The sequence below is a fragment of the Miniopterus natalensis genome, chromosome 1 (genome assembly GCF_054644295.1).
Source record: "Miniopterus natalensis isolate mMinNat1 chromosome 1, mMinNat1.hap1, whole genome shotgun sequence".
Lineage (NCBI taxonomy): Eukaryota > Metazoa > Chordata > Mammalia > Chiroptera > Miniopteridae > Miniopterus > Miniopterus natalensis.
The window spans coordinates 57,095,870-57,118,813 of record NC_142081.1 but is presented as its reverse complement, the minus strand read 5'-3'; the positions used below and the strand labels follow the sequence as shown (position 1 = coordinate 57,118,813).

The 22,944-nt window shown below is 40.4% G+C and overlaps 1 protein-coding gene and 1 pseudogene across 1 annotated transcript in view; one reads left to right on the top strand and one right to left on the bottom strand.

The window, feature by feature from the left end:
* FRMD5 (FERM domain containing 5) overlaps positions 1–22,944 on the bottom strand; it is a 250,336-nt gene that overhangs the window by 103,594 nt on the left and 123,798 nt on the right. The window lies entirely within an intron of this gene.
* On the top strand, positions 21,596–22,345 carry LOC107536085 (small ribosomal subunit protein eS1 pseudogene; annotated as a pseudogene).

Genomic DNA, 22,944 nt, shown 5'->3' with positions numbered 1-22,944 from the left:
CACAAGGGCATGAATTTTTGTCTGTTTTGTTCACTAATATATTCCAAGTGTCAAAACACTGTCTGGCATGCAGTAGACACTCAACAAATATTTGCTGATGTTGAATGAATGAATGATTGAGGCCTCAAGAATTACTTTACCTCCTATTTTGGCAGTATAATTTGATTAAATGTTTTCTGTAAAAAAAAAAAAAAATTTGATCTTTAACATATAATATCAGTTTGGCCAATGGCTCTCATATTTATATTCCAGACGAACATTCTCCCAAGGAGGAAGGTGTCCTTACCAGAAATTTAGTAACACATCCATACCAGTAAGCCAAGGTGCTTCAAATAAATGTCAAATAAAAGCTTCTAATAAAATTGTATAACTTTTTCATAACTTGCACATATGTGTATATGTACATGTGTATGTGTGGCTTCTGCTTTTAATTTCTATGACAGTGTGAAGGCTCAGAATTTCATTTGGAGCTAATGTACATATTCAACAAACTTGCCGGTTTTGAGAACACTATTTAAAAACCATCTAATTCTCTGTCTTCTGATCAGAGTGGACATCATCATCCTAACACTGCATTTTCCTAGTACCTACAAGGCCAGATATCCTTAGCATGGGTACACCAATTGTTAATGGTGTGTATATTTATTTTCAGTGGTGGAAGGGGAAGCTAATGCTTTCATCAGATTTTCAAAGAGTCTCTGACCTAAAAAACGATTAAGAAGCATTGCATTTGACTATTTAGTGGAGCTCCTCCACTAACAATAAGCTTCCTGAGGACAGGAACCATGCCCTTCTCATCATCAAATCCCAGTGCCTAGCAAAGCAATAAATAATAAATGTTGAAAAAATGAAAATAAGTGAATGAGTAAAGAATGAATGAATGACTTACTACTCCCTCAGCTCACACTCTCCCCTCTTTCTCCAGCTTATGAAGGAGGTGGCCTCAGTAGCACATCAAGGACATCTGACTGATTATGATTCAGAGAGTAAACAGGAATCACTTGATGACGTTATCACTAAATTTGGGTGGCAGAATCTTCCTAGGAGTGGGGAAGAAAGCTTAAAAATGGGAAAGGCTTTTGACTTTCTGTAGTTTTTTTAGGTTAAAATCCAGCGTTGTGGAGTTTTTTGAGGCACAGGGGCTCCTGGAGGCTTTGGGGCTTTTGTGAACTTCTGGGTGCTAACAGGAGAGGCCCAGGGTACAGGCTGCTAAGAGCTTGCTCTAGGTCCCAGGTTTAAGAGGAAAATGTAATGATACCTTTATGTTCCTTTCAAAGTTGCTCAATTCAGTTCATCAGGACAACGAAGGAGACAGAAATTCAAATAACAACCCTCTACAGGAATAAACGTTGTGGATTTATGATGTATCTTTCTGGAACTGAATAAGTTAGGGCACAGAGGCTACTCCTCTAGTACCTTGAACTTCAAAGGGATCTAAATTTTTTTATTATACTATTTCTGTACCATGTTGGTCATAAGGATTCATTTCAATTGATAAGAAAACTATCCATTAAGGTTGATTAGGCTATGGTGAGGACAGATTCAATCTCTGGAATTGGCTGCATCTGTTCTACTGCGGAAACTTCTGCCATGGATGGCTTGACTATCAAATACCAGAAATACTCATGGGACAGCAAGTAACCTTCTGTCCCCATTTCACTCTCAGCAGAAAACGCACACAGTTACAGAATACAGTGAGTCTGCCAGAAATAACCAGTGACCAGAAGCGCTATATAGCCACAGTGATGGCTAACCTCAAAGATGAAGCCTCACAAGAACTTCTCCCCTAAAGCAGACCCCACAAACCATGTTCCTGCCAAAAGAATGAGGTATTTGGGACACAAAAAGAACCAAAAGGGAGGTAAACCAAACAGGTCTACAATGGGGAAATCTCCCATTTACTTTGCACTCTGGGCAAAGAAGCAGTAATGGGAGCAGGTTTTGCCAAAGTCATACATCATTATTCAATGTTAAAAAACGCACACACCACCATCCGTGAATACCTACCAGGTGCTAAAGCACAGTGTTGGGATACTAAGTGAGCAAGGTGACAGCACATGATCCCTAGTAGTAGAGATAAAACATAAGACTGAAATCATATTAAGCATCTTTTGGGACATTTACACCATGGAATACTATGCAGCTGTAAAAAAGGAACCTTGCCCTTTGGGACAGCATGGTGGAACTGGAGAGTATTATGCTAAGTGAAATCAGCCTGTCAGAGAAACACAAGTATCACATGATCTTATTCATATGTAGAATCTAATGAACAAAATAAACTGATGAACAAAATAGATCCAGAGACATAGAAGCATGGAACAGACTGAGGAATCTCAGAGGGAGGGCGGGGGTGGGTGGTGGGGAGAGATTAACCTAAGAACTTATATATGCACACATGCATAACCCATGGACACAGACAATAGTGTAATGAAGGCCTAGAGGTGGGGTGCAGGGGCTTAATGGGGGGGAGGGGACATTTGTAATACTTTCAACAATAAAGATAAAACATAACAAAAAACAATAATATATAAGCACTAATAATAACTGTAATGCAAATGAGAAAGGGATACAGGTACCCATGTTTAGAAGAGGCAGGGAGAGTGGCAGTGTGGTCTGTTGTGCTTAGTGGAACAAGAAAGGTAGGAAAAGAAGGTTGGGGCCTTGGGTGCCTAGCTAAGGAGGCTTCTTTCCCTTCTCCCCTCCTTTTCCCTCCTCCCCACCGTAGTTTCTGTCTTCTTAACACTTCATATCCTTGCAAATTTTGTAAAGAGAATTGAAGATGACCAGAATTGTACTCTGGAGAGATGAATCAGGGAGTAATAATGTTTGTGGCAATGGGGCCCTGGCTGGGTGGCTCGGTTGGTTAATCGTTGTCCTGTGCACTAAATGGTGGTGGGTTCAATTCCTGGTCAGGACACACACCTAGGTTGGGGGTTCGATCCCCAGCTGTGGCATGTACGGGTGGCAACTGATCGATGTTTCTCTCTCACATCGATGTTTCTCTAATTGATGAACATATCCTCAGGTGAGGATAGGAAAAATAAATTTTGTGGCAATGGGGGACATCTGTAATAGTGTTGCCAAGAAAAAAAAAAAAAGTTTGTGGCAATGGGAATTGAGACACAGAGCCAAAAAATATTTAGGACATAAAATCAATGGGTGTAGGCAACCGATTGTTTGTGTGGGTCAGCAAGAGGGACGAATGAAATGTGACTTGGAGAATGCTGACGTCATTCAAGAACAGGGTCTCCAGGAGAGAAACAGATGATGCGTGATAAGACTGAAGTGCTAGCGAAGCTACTGACAAGCTGTTGGAAATGTGGGACTAAAGCCCTGGAGAGGTCCGGCCGGCTGCAGACGTAGAGGAGAGAGCGCTCTGCATACGAATGAGAGCTGACACCATGAAAATGCATGAGGCCCAGGGAGAGAGTTCAGGCGGAGAGCAGAGGGTCCAGGGCAGAGCCCTAGGGAATGCCTGCATGGAGATGAGAAAAGAAACCAAAGAGGAGCAGCCAGAGCAACAATCGGGGATTCAGCAGCGGGTCACACAAAACAGAGGAAAGAGGCTCGAGGAGCCGGAGGTCACAACGGGAAGCGCCACACAGAGGTCAGAGAGGATGCGACCTGAGGAAACGCCAGTGGGGCCTCGAGGAGCAGTTTTACTAGTCTTCTGGTGAGGTCACAAACCGGGTTTCAAGCTCCAGGGTTAAAGAGGGAACAAATGGGTTGTTCGGTTCATATCTGCGGGCATCTGACTTTACTGCCAGCCTCTTCTTTTTGCTTCCTGAACTCCCCGCCTGTCCACTTTCAGGGCTGTGTGCAAGTTTCTAAAGCCTCTTCATAGTAAGGACTCAGCAGATACGGACCAACAGAGACAAAACTAATGAATAAGTCCACTAGGAATCCCCAGGGTCCTTGGGGGTTATTGCTTAGCCAGTGCTTGGTCCCCAGGCACAGGTATATTGAAGGCAAGTAAAATGTAGTAGCTTATTCTCATGGGCTGTGAAGTCAGACCTGGATTTAAATCGTTGCCCACCCCCGGACCCCCGCCACCAGCGCTTACTAGCTGTGTGATTTTCAACAGCTTCAAACGCAAAAAGGATTTAATAATAGTTCTCATTTCATAGAGTTGATGTGAGGATTAAATGGGATAATGCATATTGTGCCTAGTATATAGCAGGGGATCAGTAATTGTATCTCTCTTTATTATGTCACTGGAGTATTATCAAGGGTTACCTATTGAAATAAGTATTTATTATTGATAGAGACAATAAGAAACACAAAAGAAGCATTTGAAATCATTTCTGGCCTCACAGGAGTTTACGATGCTGACATAGTGAGGAAATAAAAGAAAAGCACATGACTAGTGCTAGGTGGTGTGGGGGTGTCTATAAGTCAGCAATTTTCAACTGATGTGCCACAGAATTTTTAAAACATGCAATACCTGACTACTTAGGGGCACTAGCCTCTTTTCCCTTATCGTGTCAAATGACAACAGCCAACACAAAATAGCCATCAGGTGCGAATGCCCTGTCTTGAACCATAAATATATAGGTCATATAATAGAGTTGCACCCTATTAGTCACATTGCCTAATAAGATTGCATCTGATTGGTTAATTCTTGGTACCGGAAATCCTTATATACAAGCATAAGCACCTGATTTTTTAAAAAGTTACTTTGGAGCAAAAAAGATAGGTAATTACTATTAGTATTATATATTTTTGTAAATCAATAAAAGGTATACCAATTTTTTGTCAGATCAGCAAAAAATATATTTTTTGGTGTGCCACAGAATTTTAGTAATTAGTTTGTGTGTGCCATGAGATGAAAAAAGTTGAAAACCATTGCTATAAATGAAATAGAAAACTAGGAAGAAGTGGAAATTATTGGAGACTCAAAACAGAGGGGGGATTAAGATGCTTTTCACAGAGAGAGAGGAAAGTAGTCCAGAGGATGGGTGAGGGTGTAAATGTAGAAATGCCTACGCAGGTATTGGGGTCACTTATGAAACCAGCTTCCTGAATGTGGAGTGTAAGTGATGGGAGTAACTGGGCATGGACTGGTTATGCAGGATGGAGCCTGTCACGTTAGTATGGTAGCAGTGCTTGGTGTTGGATGGAGTCTGGGCTGTTTGTTGGGAAGCCCGTGCAATATTATATGGAGGTGGGCAGAAAAACCAGGAAGGTAGAATGGCTTTCACATGGTAGAATCACACAGGCAGAATGAAGTCTGAATCTCACGCAGGAATCAGAGGAGGAGCTGTGTCATTGAACACCGGCCAGGATTAGAAGCGGAAGGCTCATTCTAGACTGGACTTGCTCCTAATTGAACCCACAGGTCTGGAGCTTGAGCCTTCAGATGACAGCATCAGAGCAGCTGAAGCAGAAGTGGTGCAGACAGACATCAGCACCACAAGAAGTATGTAGAGGCGCACCAGCGAATATATGATGACATGTGTGCACACTCCCAAAGTCTTCCTGGGTACTGCAGGGACTCCAAATCTTCCTAGAGACTGCAGATAGCATCATGCTTTTGACACCTCTAGGTTTTGCAAAGCTACACACTCTAATTACATTTAGTGAGAAACCACTGTAGAACTTAGTGTGTTTAAGCCATTTCAAATCCATAGCAGAAAATGGCATTAGGTGATAAAGTTTCCCTACCAAATTAAATAGGGCTAACCACTCTATTCATAGATGAAAGAAAATATAACACACTTTGATGTGCGACTTTCAAATTCGGTGACCAACTTCCCAAACATCTGCACTGAAAAGATATAATGTTGACAAGTGTCAGTGGGAAAAGTGATAGGATATGCCCTACTAATGTTACTCACTGATCTCAATGAACAGGATGTACGCTTGCAGGTTATATAAATTAACTCAGGTTTAGCATAATCTTCTGGGTTTACTTAAAACACTATTGGTTGCTGGAAAGTTACTGCATTTTTTAGAAGTTTGTTCTCAAATGAAAAGCACACATTAATTTTTAGTAGTCATTATTTTGCAGTTTGCATTTCTAACTTATAACCTTTTCTCAATTACCTGAAGTCAAGACTATCATTACTGGCAATACCTAAATTATGAAAAAGGTATATTCCTAAAGAAATGTTAATCAGTAATTTATTTTCTCATAGAATCAATGCTGTAAGTAAAGGCTAGGTTCTGCAGACCAGTCATGGACTTAACCCAGGGGTGGCAATTTGTGTCCCTAGTGCTTGGTACGTTACCTGGCATATGGTGCTTTCTAAAATTTTGCTGAACAAATGATTAAATGAATGAACAAGTAAATGAGGTATATAGGCCTATGCTGTTCTGAAAGTAAATAACCAACAAAACTACCATATAAAAAATGTTTCTTTTGGAAAATGTGCTCTGAGTTCCAGCTTAGTTGCCAGGAACAACCTCTCCCATGGTTCATCCTCTTACTCTGGTGGCCAAATGGGAGTTTCCCTCTCAGCTATGAAAGAAAACTCTAATTATCATCGACATTTTCTCGCTTCCATTGGGGAAGTCCTATAAGGAAAGTTAGAGAGGTGAAAGGAAGGTGATGCTGAGGGGGAAGAGTGAGGCAAGAGTCTGGGGACACACTCAACAGAGACTGCCGCTAGGATGGGTCTAGCCAATCCTGTCACCACGTGGTCAACATGAACCTGACTGGAGCAGGTGAGGACAGGGACTGGAATGGGAAGAGGTCTATGTAGCAAAGTGTCTGCAGTTGCAATGGGGGGGGGGGAATCCCACACAGGGCCAACCTTGAGGAAAGGTGTCTTCCTATCTAAGGCTAGTGTTCACCCAAATGTAAAGCACGATAGCATAGTGGTCAAGCGCAAGGAGCCTGGAGCCACACGTTCTGGTTTCAAGCCCTAGCCCTCAACTTCGTTAGCCATGTGATGTCAGATGAGGTACTTACCCTCTCTGTGCCCCAGTAAAATGGGGCCGAGTCCCTACCATAAGGGTTGGTAGGAGGTTTCAATAAGTTGACAGTGCCTGGGATCTACAAGGGCTACATAAGCGTTAAGTAAACAAACACACCAAGCACCTGTAAATTGCTGATTACATGTTATACATATAACGATTAAAAACATGTTCAACCTGGAAAACTATGGCCTTCCTAAGGATTTAGGAGCAAGAGGAAGAGAAGGTGGGTATTGTTTATTAAATATCAATAAAAAGCACAGCACTGTCTTCAGTTGTGCTGTGAGCACTGTTTTTCACTTCAAAAGAAACATTTGTGCCAAATCACCACCTAGGAATAGGAATTTTTAAATGGTACTGTGAGGCTCTCGGTGAAAACCAAGCAAGTCTTACTGAGACTATTTTAAGAGTGATGAGGAAGAATATAAAATACATCTTTTCTGGACAGCATTGCCTTAAGAACCATTCAAAATGGGTTCCATTAAGGACACATCTCGTTTCACTAAGTGAAATAAGGTCATCCTTTTAATTTCAGAAGTATCTTTGCCCAGCCAAATGACAAATGTCACTTGGACCCTTGGTGCATAAATTGCAATAAATTTTTTTAAACACAAACTTCAGGGTTTGGCTGCCAAATGTTCATGCTTCCTTTCATGGTTTGCCAGCACAAGGACTTTGTAGGGGAAAATGTTTGTTAAATGCAAAATGTTATGCCAGAGTGAAGGACTATGTCGTGAGGAATGATTCAGGACCAGAGTAGCTGTCATTTCCTCCTTTACGGCAGGATCCTTTTAAGTAAATGAAAGGTTGATTTACATGTGCTTTATCCTTATTATCTTCCTAGAGCACAGAGCAAGGTTAAGAATTCAATATTCAGGGTGAAGGAGTGGAGAAAATCCCCATTTACAGAGTCTCTGATGGAAAACACTAACACCTTGGTTTCCCTCCAGTTCATAGGCCCCAAAGAAGTATTGATCTTTTGCTTCAAAACCAAGCTGCTTATCAGTTATGCCAACAATCCTAGTTCTCTCATCCTCTACAGAGCAACTGCATTAAACAGCAGCATCTGCAAACTCCGGGTGGTGACAAAATGTGGCAGAGCTGGTGAGAGAGGGGAAAAATACTTTTTAAAAAAATCACTAAAATTAAGAACACTTAGACCAACAGAACCAAGCAATGTAGCAGAAATTTGTTATGCTAATGAAGTCATTTACCAAGAAACTATTAGTCCATATAATGTAGTTAATATTTTTTACATGCAAATAATGTATTTCTTCATTATACCCTGAAATAGGTGATGAAGACAGAGAGGTATTGTGGACACAGCACAGGCCCTGGAGTGTGAGGACTTGGGTCCAAGTGTAGCTCCATTATTTATAAACTGGTGGCCTTGGATAATAAGGGATAAGAATAATACCTGCTGTATCTACTTCACGGGATTTTTGAGAGAATCAAAGGAGGCCCTGTCTCTATCTGGAAGTATTTTGTAAACTGTTAAGACCTTTCAGATTCTACTCTTTATTAGCATGATTATATTTGACTGCTTATTTCATGTATTAATAATCAGTATGGATCATAAACAGGGTATACTATAAATCAATCAGCACAATGTATTGATGCTGATTGGGTAAGCTCATTGATGTCATAGCATGAAGACCTGGGGAAATTAAATGGCTTTCAAAGCCTGCTGCAGTCTACAGAACAGTCCCACTGTGTAGAAAAAGCTAACTATTTGTCCATTTTTGTAAAGAAGGAAAGAGCAGTAAGAAAATGGAAACCTGCACATCTATATTAGCATTTAAATCAATATTTTATCTGAGGACATATTAAGTGGCCAGATTATTTAAGTTAATGTTATCTACTTGAAATATTTGTTCAAAGCACTTAATATGGTCTAGATGAAGGGATCAGACTTGGTGGCTTAATGGAATAAACTTCAAAAGGTACATTTCACAAAAGTTAATATAAACAGAATATATAACTGTATCATTTTTGTCTGAAAGGAATAGTTGAGCAGTAAACACAGATTTGTTTGTTCCATGTCTCAGTGGGATTTAGGTATTAAAGAGGGGGAGAGTCAACTCCTTCATTAAAGTGGAGGAGCCTTAATGGTTGTCTGTATAAAGTGATGAGGAAAATTTTGATTAAGGTTAGGCATGTGGGTAATTAACTCTCAACAAGAAAATCTGATAGGGATCTATGCCTATGGAGCCCTGAAAAGAAAGACTACCACTTTGGGGCATAATCATTAAAAAATGCCCTGTCACTAACTTCTCAAACTATGCATTTGTTTACAACTAAGTCCACAGGCGTGGGTCAGTGGCTGTACCCCTAAGAATTCTAGTCTGACTTTTAGGGGTGAGACAAAATATATAGGATGGGAGGAGAAAGTCCTTGTTTCCACAGTCCAAATCCTTTCCTTTTTTCTTATTTCTCATGGTTCGATAGAGTCTTTTGCCCTAGAAATCCCAAGCCAGCACAGCTCCTTCGTTCCCTAACGTTTTGGTCTTACTGACATAATTTATTCCAGCGAAATAATTTTTAGTAGAGTGAGACAGATTGTTAAGAGGCAGAAAGATGGCTAATGGTTGATGTGGATATATATTTCTAAGGCTTGTCTATTTTTTTTTTTCTCCAACAGGCCATATTTCACCCAACTTTGTAAATTGTAGAGTTGACATTCTTATTAGCACAGTGAGTGCACAAAGTGATCATCTATTAAATGTCTACTGATAATGATCTAAGCCACCATTCAAGGTGCCCTGGACAAGATAAATCTATACAACCTTAAAAGCATTACAAGGAGGGTTTTTATAACCAGAGAGACTAGTCAAAATATCTCTGCCATCTTGTTAAGAAAAAAAAAAAGGAACAAACAATTAAAATCTTTGGTAGAGTGTCTAACACCAAATATTTACCACCTAATTTTTTCTGTTCTCTAAATGTCCTATGTAAGTTATCATTATCAGCACCCATTCAGCACAAGGAATATATTTTTCTAATATTTTCTAGAGCACTTAGACTTGAACCAGGCAAAAGAAAAGACTGCCAAGTACTTTTTAAAAAAATAAGCCGGTGATCTGTATTTCATTAGAGTCCTTTACCCAACAACACATGATAAAATATAATATATTCAATATATATTATCATATATCATAACATAGCTTAATAAGGCCATGTTACATTTGTTTAGTGCTGCTTGTTTATAAAGTGCTTTCGGTGTGTTTTTTTGTGCTTTTTTTTTTAAATCTTCACCCAAGGATATTTTTTCCACTGCTTTTCAGAGAGAGTGGAAGAGAGAGAGAGAAACACCGATGTGAGAAAGACACATGAATTGGTTGCCTCCTGCACACACCCCGACCAGGGCCCAGGATGAGCCTGCAACCAAGGTACACAAACCTGGGACCCTCCAGGCCACGGGTCAATGCTCTAACCACTGAACAACCCGGCCAGGGCTAAAGTGCTTTCATCTTTGCTATCACTTTATTCTTCCCTCACCCAGTGTGGCAGCAGCTTAGGTACACTGTCCTCCATTTACAGAGGAGAAATTGAAACACTTGGGAATTATGTCTTCAATTATTTAAGGAGCTGGGCACTTTTCTGGATGCCATGTTTATAGTGATAAACAAGCCTGGTCTGTGTGGCTCAGCGGCTGAGCATCGACCTAGGGTCCAGGAGATCGAGGTTCGATTCCCAGTCAGGGCACATGCCCGGGCTGCGGGCTCGGTCCCCATGTGGGGCGTGCAGGAGGCAGCCGATCGATGACTCTCTCATCACTGATGTTTCTTTCTCTGTCTCTCCCTTCCTCTCTCTGAAATCAATAAAGACATTTAAAAAAAAAAAAAAGATTTATAGTGAACAAGACAAAGCTCCTGCTGTTATGGAGCTTACTCAGTGGTGTTTTTGTAAATATTTACTAGCTGGCTCTCTGATGTAGGTTGACCAGAAATGTATTAATTAATATTTTCCTTTACTTTAACAAATATGACAAAAGCAAAATAACAAAGCCAAAAGCTTATATCTTTTCTCAATAATGAGTGGCTTCTTTGCTATATTAGTAGTTTTCAAATTTGAAAGGAGTATTTTTTCAATTTTTGTGTGTTATTTCACACTGTAACAGACATAGACAATGAGTTACCATTTTCTGTCACTTTCTTAAATTTAATAATTTAACAAAATAATAAACCAAACCCTGATTTGTAGTATTTGCTGATCTCTATGCTGTAAATACTCCTACCATTACCAATTATTTGTTATCAATATGAAGTTACTGAATTCAGAGTTGGGGAAAAAGGCATGATAGTACTCCAGGATATACCATTTCCACCATTCAGATGTAATAGATGTAAATACCCTCAAGAGAATAGATAATCATAAAATGAGAGTTCCAATTTCTCCACATCCTTACCAATAATTGTTATTTTCTGGTATGTGTTTTTGTTGTCGTTTAATAATAACCATCCTAGTGGGTGTGCAGTGGTATCTCATTGTGATTTTTTTTTTTTAATTTATCTTTATTGTTGAAAGTCTTACAGGTGTCCCATTTTTCCCCCCATTGACACCCTCCACCTCACTCCCACGTGGCCCGACCCCAGGCCTTCACCCTGTCATTGTCTGTATCCATGGGTTATGCATGTATGTATATAACTTCTTTGGTTAATCTCTTCCCACCCCCACCTCCCTTCCCTCTGAGATACAACCATCTGTTGCAGGGGTCAATGTCTCTGGGTCTATTTTGTTTGTCAGATTATTTTGCTCATTAGTTTCTTCTTAGAGAAGACCCTTCAACATTTCCTGTAGTGCTAGTCTGGTGGTGATGATCTCCTTTAGCTGTTTCTCATCTGTGAAGCTCTTTATCTGACCTTCAATTCTAAATGACAGCTTTGCTGGGTAGAACAGTCTTGGTTGTAATTCCATGTTTTTCATCACTTTGAATATTTCTTGCCACTCCCTTCTGGCCTGCAGAGTTTCTGTTGAGAAATCAGCTGACAGTTGTATGGGTGTTCCCTTGAAGGTAACTAAGTGCTTTTCTGTTGCTGCTTTTAAGGTTCTCTCTTTGTCTTTAACCTTTGGCATTTTAATTATGATGTGTCTTGCTATGGGCCTCTTTGAGTTCCTCTTATTTGGGACTCTGTGCTTCCTGGACTTAAAAGTCTATTTCTTTTGCCAGGTAGGGAAAGTTTTCTGTCATTATTTTTTCAAATAGGTTTTCAATTTCTTGCTCTCTTCCAGGAACTGGAGCCCTGGGCTGGGGGCCCGATGTGGGGCTGGGACCCCTCGCTCCTCCGGGAAACCTCCGCTGCCGAGATTCCCTCCCGGTATTACCCCTCGGCACCGGGTGTGGGCCCACGGCCTCGTCTCGGGGATTCAGCCCCGATCCGCCCGCGTCTCTGCCCCTCCTACCGGTCCTGATGCTTCTTCAGTTCCCTGGTTGTAGGGCTTCTGTTCAGCCAGATTTCAGGAGGTTCCGAATGATGGTTGTTCTGTATTTTAGTTGTAATTCTGATGTGATTGTGGGAGGCGGCGGGTACCACTGTTACCTATGCTGCCACTCATTGTGGTTTTTGAGTACTTAGTATATTGTTACTATAACTTAATTTTAAGTTTGTGTAATATAAATTTTTTATATTTTCTGTGTTTTATACTAGTTCACAAAAGACAACTCAGAGAATAGGAGAAAATATTTGTAAATCATGTATCTGATAGAGGATTAATATCCACAATATATAAAGAATTCCTACAACTCAACAACAAACCCTATTAAATAATGGGCAAAGGACTTGAATAGACATTTCTCCAAAGGACATATACAAATGGTCAGTAAGCACACTGAAAAGATGCTCAAGATCACTAATCATTAGGGAAATGCAAATCAAAACCACAACTCTCATACAGTGTAAGTAGGAATGTAAAATGGTATAACAGCTGTGGAAAACAGTATGGTGGTTCCTCAAAAATTAAACAAAGATTTACCATATGATCCAGCAGTTTCATTTCCAGGCACATACCCAGAAAAACTGAAAGCAGAGACCTGAACAATATTTGAACACCTATGTTCACAGAGCATTATTCACAACACTCAAAAGGCAGAAAAGACCAAAATGTCCATCAATAAATGAATGGGTAAACAAAATATATTATACATACACACACAATAGAATTATTAGGCCTTAAAAAGGAATGAAATTCTGATACATGTTACAGCACATATGAACCTTGCAAACATTATGCTAAGTGAAATACGCCAGACACAAAAGGACAAATATTGTATAACTCCACCTATACGAGGTACCTAAAGTAGTCACATTCATAGACAGACAGTAGAATAGTGGTTACCAGGGGCTCAGGGGAGGGAAAAGGGGGGTTACTGTTTAATGGACACAGAGTTCCGGTTTAAGCTGATGAAAAGGTTCTGGAGATGGATTGTGGTGACGGTTGAACAACAATGTGAATATACTTAATGACACTAAAGTACAGACTTAAAAATGGTTAAAGTGATAAACTCTGTTATGTACATTTTAATATAAAAGAGGGCAGGAAATAAAATAATAAAATATTCTGATGCTTGAATAATTTTTTTAACAAAAAAAGCTCACAATATTACTGAAATTTAACAATCAGATTTTGTGAGTGAGAACAGGCTGGCTCCAGCATACCAATGAGCTTCTCTTCCTTCTAACAGGGAGGGGTAAGAGATATTTGCTCAGGGTCATACTTTGAAATGGAAGAGCCAGCCCTGACTCTAGATCCTCTGAGTGGTCTAGAACTATTTCCAAAGCAGCATGCAGTTTTCCATATAAGCAAGTAACTATCAAATTAGTGTCACAAAGTTCTGAAGTGTATGTGTTTGTTATATAATGGCTGCAGGTCAGAAAAATGACCCTGGAAGTTAAACTTTATGAGATGAGGAGTATGGAATAAAGGGACGGGGCGAGTTTTGGAGAGAAGAGAGATGGGAGAGTAGAGTAGGAAGCAGTCAGAGGTCCAGGAGCTTATCTGCTAGATCTGTAGATAAGCAGGAATGTTGTGCAAACCATCCCCCTTCTTTGGGCCTCACCAATTATTTCCACTCCTAGGTTGAGATCAGGGGCTTCCATGAGATGTCTCTATCTTCTAAATGTAGCTATCACCTAGACATCAGATATCCAAGAGTATCTTCATCTCCCCTGATTTCCCCAGGTCCCCCAGTACCTCCCATCTGGAGGCTGTCAAAGAAATGAGGCACTAACAGTGGCAGCCTGACAAAGGACTACTAAGCTATGATGTTAAGCAAAACATTACACAGAAGCTCAGAGGCAGGAGCAGGAAAGCCAAGGGCTTTGGACAGAAAACAGTTTTGCCAGGCCAGGGAGGTGGCAATGGGCAGGCCACTGCAGAGGACCTTAACTTGGTGATGAGAAGCTTGTCTCCCTGTGAGAAAGATGTTGTTTTAGCACAACACCTTTTTGTTGATTTCTTTTCTTTAAGTTTGTCCCTTTTTAAAAAACATCTAGAGTAAAAACTGTAGAGTGACTTTTTACAGCCTCTTTTAAAGGAAGTTGGACTTATTTATGGTCCACACACATTCCCAACAAAGTAGTAATCCCCTCAACAGTCTAAAAATGAAAATATAAGGGAATCAGCAAATATGGCAGTCTTTGAGAATGTAACATTCACAGTATTTAAATTTCATTTTTTAGTAATATTAAACTAGACTCTTTAGAGATCAAGTTATTTCCTGATCGTAAATTATGGAGGATTAATACTTACAAGACATAAAGGTGATACTTGGTGGATTTCTGAGAATCAGCATGATATTAAGGAAGAAGTCACACTTTGCCTCCCTGAGCGGCACCGTCCTCATTTATAGGTGTACCTCACTTTACCGCATTTCACTCTACTCCATTTCACAGGTGCTGCGTTTTTTACAAACTGGAGGCAAGGCCCTACACCCGCAAAAAGATTATACGATTCGCTTTATTTCGATATTTGCTTTATGATGGTGGTTTGAAACCAAACCCATAACTAAATAAACAAACATTTATTAAGTGTTACAATAACACAAGACTTGGTCTGAAATCTAGGTTTTGTTTCATCTTTTATTTTGTTATTAAATATTTCAATCATAGAGAAGATTACAGAAAAAATAACAGATGTCTGGCAGATCGTTTAACTCCCTATGACTTTCAACTGTATGAAAATACCGTAATTTATCCATTCCCCAAATAATACTGGCGCTGAACATGCCTCCGGGGAGGATTACTCTAGGGCACACATGCAGAAGCGGAGTTGCTGGACACAGGGCATGATCCTGGCATCCCAAACTGCTCTCCAGAGCGCTGCATCTCTTTCTTTTGTACCCAACACTATGGAAGCTTTCTCCTTTACCAACACTAGATGTCAGGCATCTTAGTTTTTGCCAACACTGTGGATTTCAAATGGCATCTCACTGTTTTTATTTATATTTCCCTTAATTATTAAAGAGGTTGAGTATCATTTCATGTGTTTTGCCTCTTACGGGTTCTCCCCTTTAGTAGACTTCCTATTCATGTCTTTTGCTCATTTTTTGGAATTAGGAAATTGACCTTTTCCTTACTGATTATATTCTGGCTCTCAGTCCTTTCTTTGCCAGTTACATGTACTACAATATATCTTCTTAAAGTCTATTACTTGTCTTTTTAATTTTGTCTATAGTGAACTACAATCATCTTTAAAATGGAAATGATATTATTACCTCATATGATAAATAATATACCTGCAAGCTCCTAGTCAGGTACAGATTACTCAGTAAATGTGTTTCCTCCATTCCCCCTCAACTCACAACCGTAGAAAGGTCATAACTGAGTAATAGAGGGGTGATTAAAACATTGCTTCTGGAGTTGGACAGATTTGGTTTTGAATCCCAACTTTATGATATTTAGTTCTGTGACTTCAGCCTACCTTGCTTAAGCTCTTTTAGCCTCAATTTCCTCATTTGTAGAAGTTAATATTTAATTCACAGTTATTGTGAGGTATAAAGTGTTTAGCCCAGGGGCTGGCAAATACAAAAGTCTCAACATACGGTAGCTGCTATCACCATCATCATTGCTAGGAGAGACACACAATATACACAAATAACTATAATATAGAGCAAAATATCACAAAAATTCTCTATGAGAAATAATTCAGTGCTATCAGAATGCAGAAGTGAGAGTGATAACGCCCAGCTGGGGGCCAGGGGAGAGTGAGGGAGGCTTCACAGAGGAAATGGTATTCGAATGGAAGACAGAAATGGAGAACATATATATATCTCCAGTCTGCCAAGCTATAGGAACGACTGAATGGTCAGACTCAGGAGTGATCACTCATTTTTCAGGTTATCAGAAAATTTTCAGGTTCTCAGTGCATATATTCTATGCACTAAAAGGTAACTCATGACTTAATTAGTATTCTGCATATAAGTATGGAATACTGTTGGCTCTGGAATAAAATTTGGTACACAAGGATCAGTGAAATATCCAGAGAAAGGTGTATTGGGAGAACAGGACATAGCACATGTGCTGGTGTAGAGAAAACAAACATGTAGATGCTAAACGAGTGACAGGCAAGGGATCTGCTACTCTGGAGAGCAAGGGTGAGTGGCTGCTCACTTACTGCCTTTCTGGGGATCAGCAAGGTATGATTTTGTTCCTTAAGCAGGATCTGTTCTGAAATCTGACCCAGAAAAAGCACAGCTTTCTCATTGCCTTTGCTGATATAGGCCCAGGCAACCATTGTCAGCCTAATTTTTTTTTTTATAATAAAACAAATTCCATTCGGCATGTTTTTTCTTGAACAAAATGTGCTCCACTTATTATCTACTTTTTAACTGCTTATAATTTAAAACAGCATTTGGCTATATTAGAATAAACTAGGATGTCTATTACTAGATCTTTCATGTTCTATCTTTTTTTTCTTCCCAAATTTATAGCACATGATCAATTACTTTATAAATGATCAGGCCTTACATTATTGTTTTCTTAACAGTTTATAATTTATTTACTCATGAGACAACTGACCTACAAATCTATCATCAGATCTAGCTGTAAATTTTGTCTCTCACAACCAAGTATCTGAAAGTTAGGACTGTTACTTTTTTCCCTCAGAAAATACCAGGTTTGAGCATGGCGAAATGTCTTTTCTCAAACAGAAAATGGGGAGTTCTGTATACAAAACCAGAAATGAACCATAGCGGCAGGGAAATTCCAATCACTCAAATCCAGCAAAAACCTCAGCATTTCTAAAGGAAAAAGCTACTACATTTTTCTACTTTTCCCAAAACTTATCTGCTTGTGCTGATTACCATGTGCGTGCAGTTTAGCTAAAACGATCATTATGGGACCAACAGTTCTCTGTTTGCCTCTGGCATAAGTAAATACACAGCAGGTGTAGTCACCACTAAATAAGTCTAACATGCTTGCAAATTCCTAAAGTACAATAGAATGAAAACTAGCTTGAAGAATCCTTGGTGTTTGTTAGAACTGGAGCTAAACCACTCACATTCACACAAATAAGGACAGAGGGATCCTATGGTCGGCCACACACTGCAGGCCATGAACCTGGGATGACAACCCAGAATTTATCTGTCACTGAATGAGCTTGGTGCCCTCTTCTCTATATTATGTCTCTATAACAACAGCATAACCTCAAAATGGTTACGGTTCTATCCTTTAATAGCCACTTCCGAATTTCCACCTGGATGCCCTGTATGTATAGCATAAGCCTCCATTTATTTACAAAATGATTTCTTCCTTCTTTCAGAGCAAAACAAAAACCAAAAGCAAAACACACACAAAACCAAAACCCACAGTTTAAATTATTTTGCATATGAAGTTCCTCTCTTTATGTAATATGGCAATATTGTAAAAAGAATTAAGATGCTTACTCTTTTGCCTTCCTGAATGCATAACCTTCACCCTAGCTAGCTCAAGGCATCCATCTGCTTGGGGAGAGATTAGATTTATTACAGAAGGAATGTAAATAGGAAAAAGAAAGTGACATTTGGCTTTTGATATGCAAAACATTATGGAGTATATTAGTCAGCTCTGCAGCAGTAATAAATAACCCCAAATCTCAGGGGTTTTTAGCAGTAACATTTTACTTCCTACTCACATTACAGTTTGGCTGCAAGTCAGTGTAAGCTTGGCTGTTGCTCACATGTCTTCTTCTCTCACCCAGGCTGAAGAAGGGGCCCTTATTTTGGTCATGCCACTCTCATGGCAGAAGGAACAGAGCAAGAGGAGTGGTAGAAACCTGCACTGACTCTCGAAGGTTCTGCTCAGATGTGCCCTGTATCACATCCACTTACATGCCTTTGGCCAAAGAAAGCCACATGTCCAAACCCCATATCAATGTGGCAAGAATATGTACTCCTGTCATAGGAGGTGCTGCAAGTCACCCGGCAACAGGGGGCAGAAGGAACAACTGCATACAACAATATCATCTATGACAGTAGCCTTGTACGCAAAGAGTCTTAAGAGAGGATTCCCCCAAATCCTTTACCTCTCCCTTTGCCCTGTCTACCAACAGGCCTACACAAAAGGGGGTGCAGAGGAGATATCAAATTCGCCTGTCCAGCCACACTAGGTCTGTGGAAGGTAGAGTATACAGTGTGAGAGAGCCTGGTCCTTCAGGCTCTGGGAGATGGGGGATGGGGAGATGGGGGGAAGGGCGGCAGAACAGCCCCAATTCCTCAGCCTGCGGAGAGCTCAGCGTGCTGAGTGAGGAAACCAAAGGCTGAGGGCCTACGCTCTCCTCGTGTCTGTTTGGGACTCTAGGACAAGATCAATTCCCAGATGGCCTCCACCACAATGCAGGGCACAGATACAGTGGCCCAGTGTTGCAGCAGGGCTGGCAGAGAAGAGCCCGAGGGTGAGGTTTCGTGAGCTCCCAGTTCCCATAAGGCACGGACACTGAGAGATTCCAGACGGGTGAAGTGGGCGGCAGACGCAGCCGAGACTCTGGGGAGCGCAACCAGTAGAAGCCAAAGTGAGGCCCAGTCAGGCAGAGGCCTGCTGGGTTCTGACCAAGCAAACTACAGCCACAAATTTCAACCATGAATCCCCACAGAGCAGCCGGCACTCAGGTGAGTGAAGGACGTTTACCCTGAGACCCAGAGACAGGCCCTTCATTTACGACACTATCTCAAGGGACTGTCTGAATTTCTGCGCCAGTTTAAGTTTTCAACTAGATTAAATATTTTGGTAATTTGTCTCCCCTTCTAATCAAAAGGCTCCTTGGGATTACAAATTCTTTAAGATTATGTCATAGTTTTTTCATACTATAGCATCCAATGTTTCTTGTAATGAATGAATAAGTGGATGAATGAGTCATGAAATACTCTGCCTCGATGGCCTGCTCTCAGGCAGACTTGAACATGGGAAAAACAAAATTGATAGCTGATGTTTGTGTTAAGTGTGAACCTTCCAAACAGAATTCCTGGCGTAATTTTAGACCGACTAAATGAGAATGAACACGTGCGATTGTTATAACACTGAATTTTTAAAAATTAAATGAAATTAATTTTGTTGAACTGTGGGGCCAGGGGAGGGACACAGGGGAAACTGGTGCTATAAGATGATTTGCATAACGAAATACTACACCCAGAAACAGGGTATGGAGGAGAGCAGAGTCACAGAGCCACCTCATTCTCTCCCACTTATATTTACTGGGGGCAACAGTATACGATACAACTGAAAACACCTAATGCTACTGCTACGATTTGTTATGTAATCTGGCACTACTCTGCGGGAATGCTGAATGTGTTAATGACTCCAAGGCCCTGGGTGAATCAAGCAAACATGGATTGGCTCAGTAAAATTTCTAGCGCCCTGAAAGCTTCATTCTCAAGCTTTGTGGTAACAAAACCCGATGCTGGGAAAAAGCGAGCATGTTTCACCTTCCAGCTCTAGTTAAATGCTATCATCACAGGCAACTCTTCCAGCCAGCAGATCTCAGGAACACCACGAAGGCCACTCCATGCTTCAAAAGAGAGAAGGTGAGGGAGGCTGGTGGCAAAAGGTTGTCATTGGTTCAACTCAGGGGAAGTCGGAGGGAGATTCTGGCGTCTTCTGTCTCACCGACACTAGAGGTTACATGGGAGGGAGGAGGAGGGAAGTGCTGGACGAGGGATAGTGAATAAAAGGTCATAAAGTCTGAGACAGGTGGGAGGGAGAAGACTGGCCTGGAACAAAATAGGGAGAAATCTACTCTCTGTTAAAATGGTAAAAAGTTCTTACTTTAGCAAGTTGCTTTAAAGGTCTGACAAAGCATTCTTATGACAAGTTTTCCAAGAGGCCGGTGTAAAAAATGAAGAAAGGAGAACCCCCGAAGCGCGCGCAGGAGGGCTGTTAGTTGGATGAAGTGTCCTAACCAGAAGTCCCCGCAGGCTGGTGAGACCCACGTGCCCACAGCCCGGGGGAGGGCTCCGGGCTCCCGCCCACGCGGCCGCCCGCCCTGGCTGACAGAAGCAAGGAGGCCGGCTGCGTCCATCACGGCTGTCTTCGAATTCCTTGAAATGAGCAAAAATATAAAGTTCTGTCTAGGGCCCCCTTCCACAGGAAACAAAACAACTGTGGGTATTATACAAAACCAAACTTGATCATGTTCATGCTCTTTTGTTGTATTTCATGTACTCCCGTGTTTGGTGGCTATTTCTATGGTATTCTCCCACCACCTTACACCTTCATGTGCCTTAACTTTACGTTTACCTGAATGTTACAAAGACATCAGAGAAACTAAAGACATCTTTCATTTTTCTCAAATGATTACTCTGCCCTTATTCTACAGAATATATGGCCAGAAGCAGGCCATACTGATCAGGTCTTTTGGAAGCTTTTTAACATTCCAGCCAGCCAGAAAATAGATCATTAAAGCCTTTCAAACTCATGATAAAAAACAAATTCTCTTTTAAGAGGAGTCTCAATAAATATCACGAACAACACTTCTCATACAAGCCTCTTTCTTAATACGGCATGAGTGAGCTCCATGCTTAATATTTTAGTGTATTATAATTTGCATTGTGTATATTCCACCGAGGCTTTCATTTTCCCATTATTTCCATTTGCTCTGTAAGATTTCTCTCTCAGAAAACTACACAACAATTCTAACATTTAAAAATGATTTTAGTTCTGAGTTAATTTCAAAAGTGGAAAGAAAAAAGACAAATAGAATATAATGAGGAAAATCACAGACACTGCAGGCAAATTCCTTGAGTTCAAATTCTGGCTCTGACATTAATTCTTGCTCTAGGTGACTAGTTATTTAATTTTTGTAAGCCTACCTTCCTCTCTAAAATGGGAGAAAATAGTTTGTCCCTAAGGATTTATAAGAATTAAGTAAGATCATCCATATTTAGGGCTTAGTACAGTGTCTGAAATTTCCTGAGTGTTCAGTAAATGATGATCATGATTCATTCTTACATATTTGATCTGGAGTATAAATTTTCCTATGCAGCATTTATACAGGAAAAAAGTGGGCCACAGATACAGCATATCTAATATTGGTGGTCAGATAGATGCCAAGGGTTTGCCTGGTCACATGGGGTTCTGGAATTTAGCCAGGCTGCAGACTAGAAATGATTACTCTTGTTTCCTTGGCAATAGTCCGGGTATGAAAAAGATCCCAATTTTGATAATCAAAAGTCACTGAGCCTTTTGGCTCCCTGAGCAGCACCATAGCGATGGGCAAGAACAAGCACCTTACGAAAGGCGGCAAAAAGGGAGCCAAGAAGAAAGTGGATGATCCATGTTCTAAGGAAGATTGGTATGATGTGAAAGCACCAGCTATGTTCAATATAAGAAATATTGGAAAAATGCAAGTCACTAGAACTCAAGGAACCAAAATTGCATCTGATGTTCTCAAGGGTCGTGTTTTTGAAGTGAGCCTAGCTGATCTGCAGAATGATGAAATTGCATTTAGAAAATTCAAGCTAATTACTGAGGATGTTCAGGGTGAAAACTGCCTAATTTCCATGGCATGGATCTTACTGGTGACAAAATGTGCTCCATGGTCAAAAAATGGCATACCATGATTGAAGCTCATGTTGATGTCAAGACTACCGATGGCTATTTGCTTGATCTATTCTGTGTTGGTTTTACTAAAAAATGCAACAATCAGATTCGGAAGACCTCTTATGCTCAGCATCAACAGGTCTGCCAAATCTGTTAGAAGATGATGGAAATCATAACCTGAGAGATACAGACAAGTGACTTGAAAGAAGTGGTCAATAAAAAATTGATTCCAGAGAGCACTGGAAAAGACATAGAAAAGGCTTGCCAATCTATTTATCTGCTCCATGATGTCTTTGCTAGAAAAGTCAAAATGCTGAAGAAGCCCAAGTTTGAATTGGGAAAAACTCATGGAGCTTCATGGTGAAGGTAGCAGTTCTGGAAAAGCTACTGGGGATGAGACAGGTTCTAAAGTTGAATGAGCTGATGGATATAAGCCCCTAGTCCAAGAATCTGTTGAAAATTCAGACATTTAATGGTGATGAATAAAAAATCTTATTTGTGGGGGGGGGGGGAAAGTCAATGAAAAATATACTCTTCAGGCAGGTGTCTAATTGAATCTGCTCTACTAGAAAAGTACAGTGACGTAATTTACCACAATAGAACCTTAAAAGATCATCGATCATGCAGGGATGGCTACTGTTTATTAAACACTGCTTTTTCAGCAAGGTAATTTATTTTTTCAGGCCTTCTAGTTAGAATAATTTGACTAGTTACTTATATGCTTTGTGACCCTGACAAATAATGTCTCTGTATTTTCCCACTTGGCCTACGCTCAAATTCACAGACTTCTAAAGACTGGTAAACAGAGTTAAATTCCTCTCATTTTCCACCTGCATTAACACCTGTTTCTGCAGCCTTTAATTTTGCAATAAGGGATTATAAAGAGAAAGCAAAGCTCCCTTTCATACTCCTATGGGAGTTAACGGGCTTAGGTGCCCATCTATCTCAGGAAAATATTTCCCCCTTAGTTAGCATTGTTTGGGGCAAGGAGAGGTATGGTTTGCCTGGTTCCCTGTCC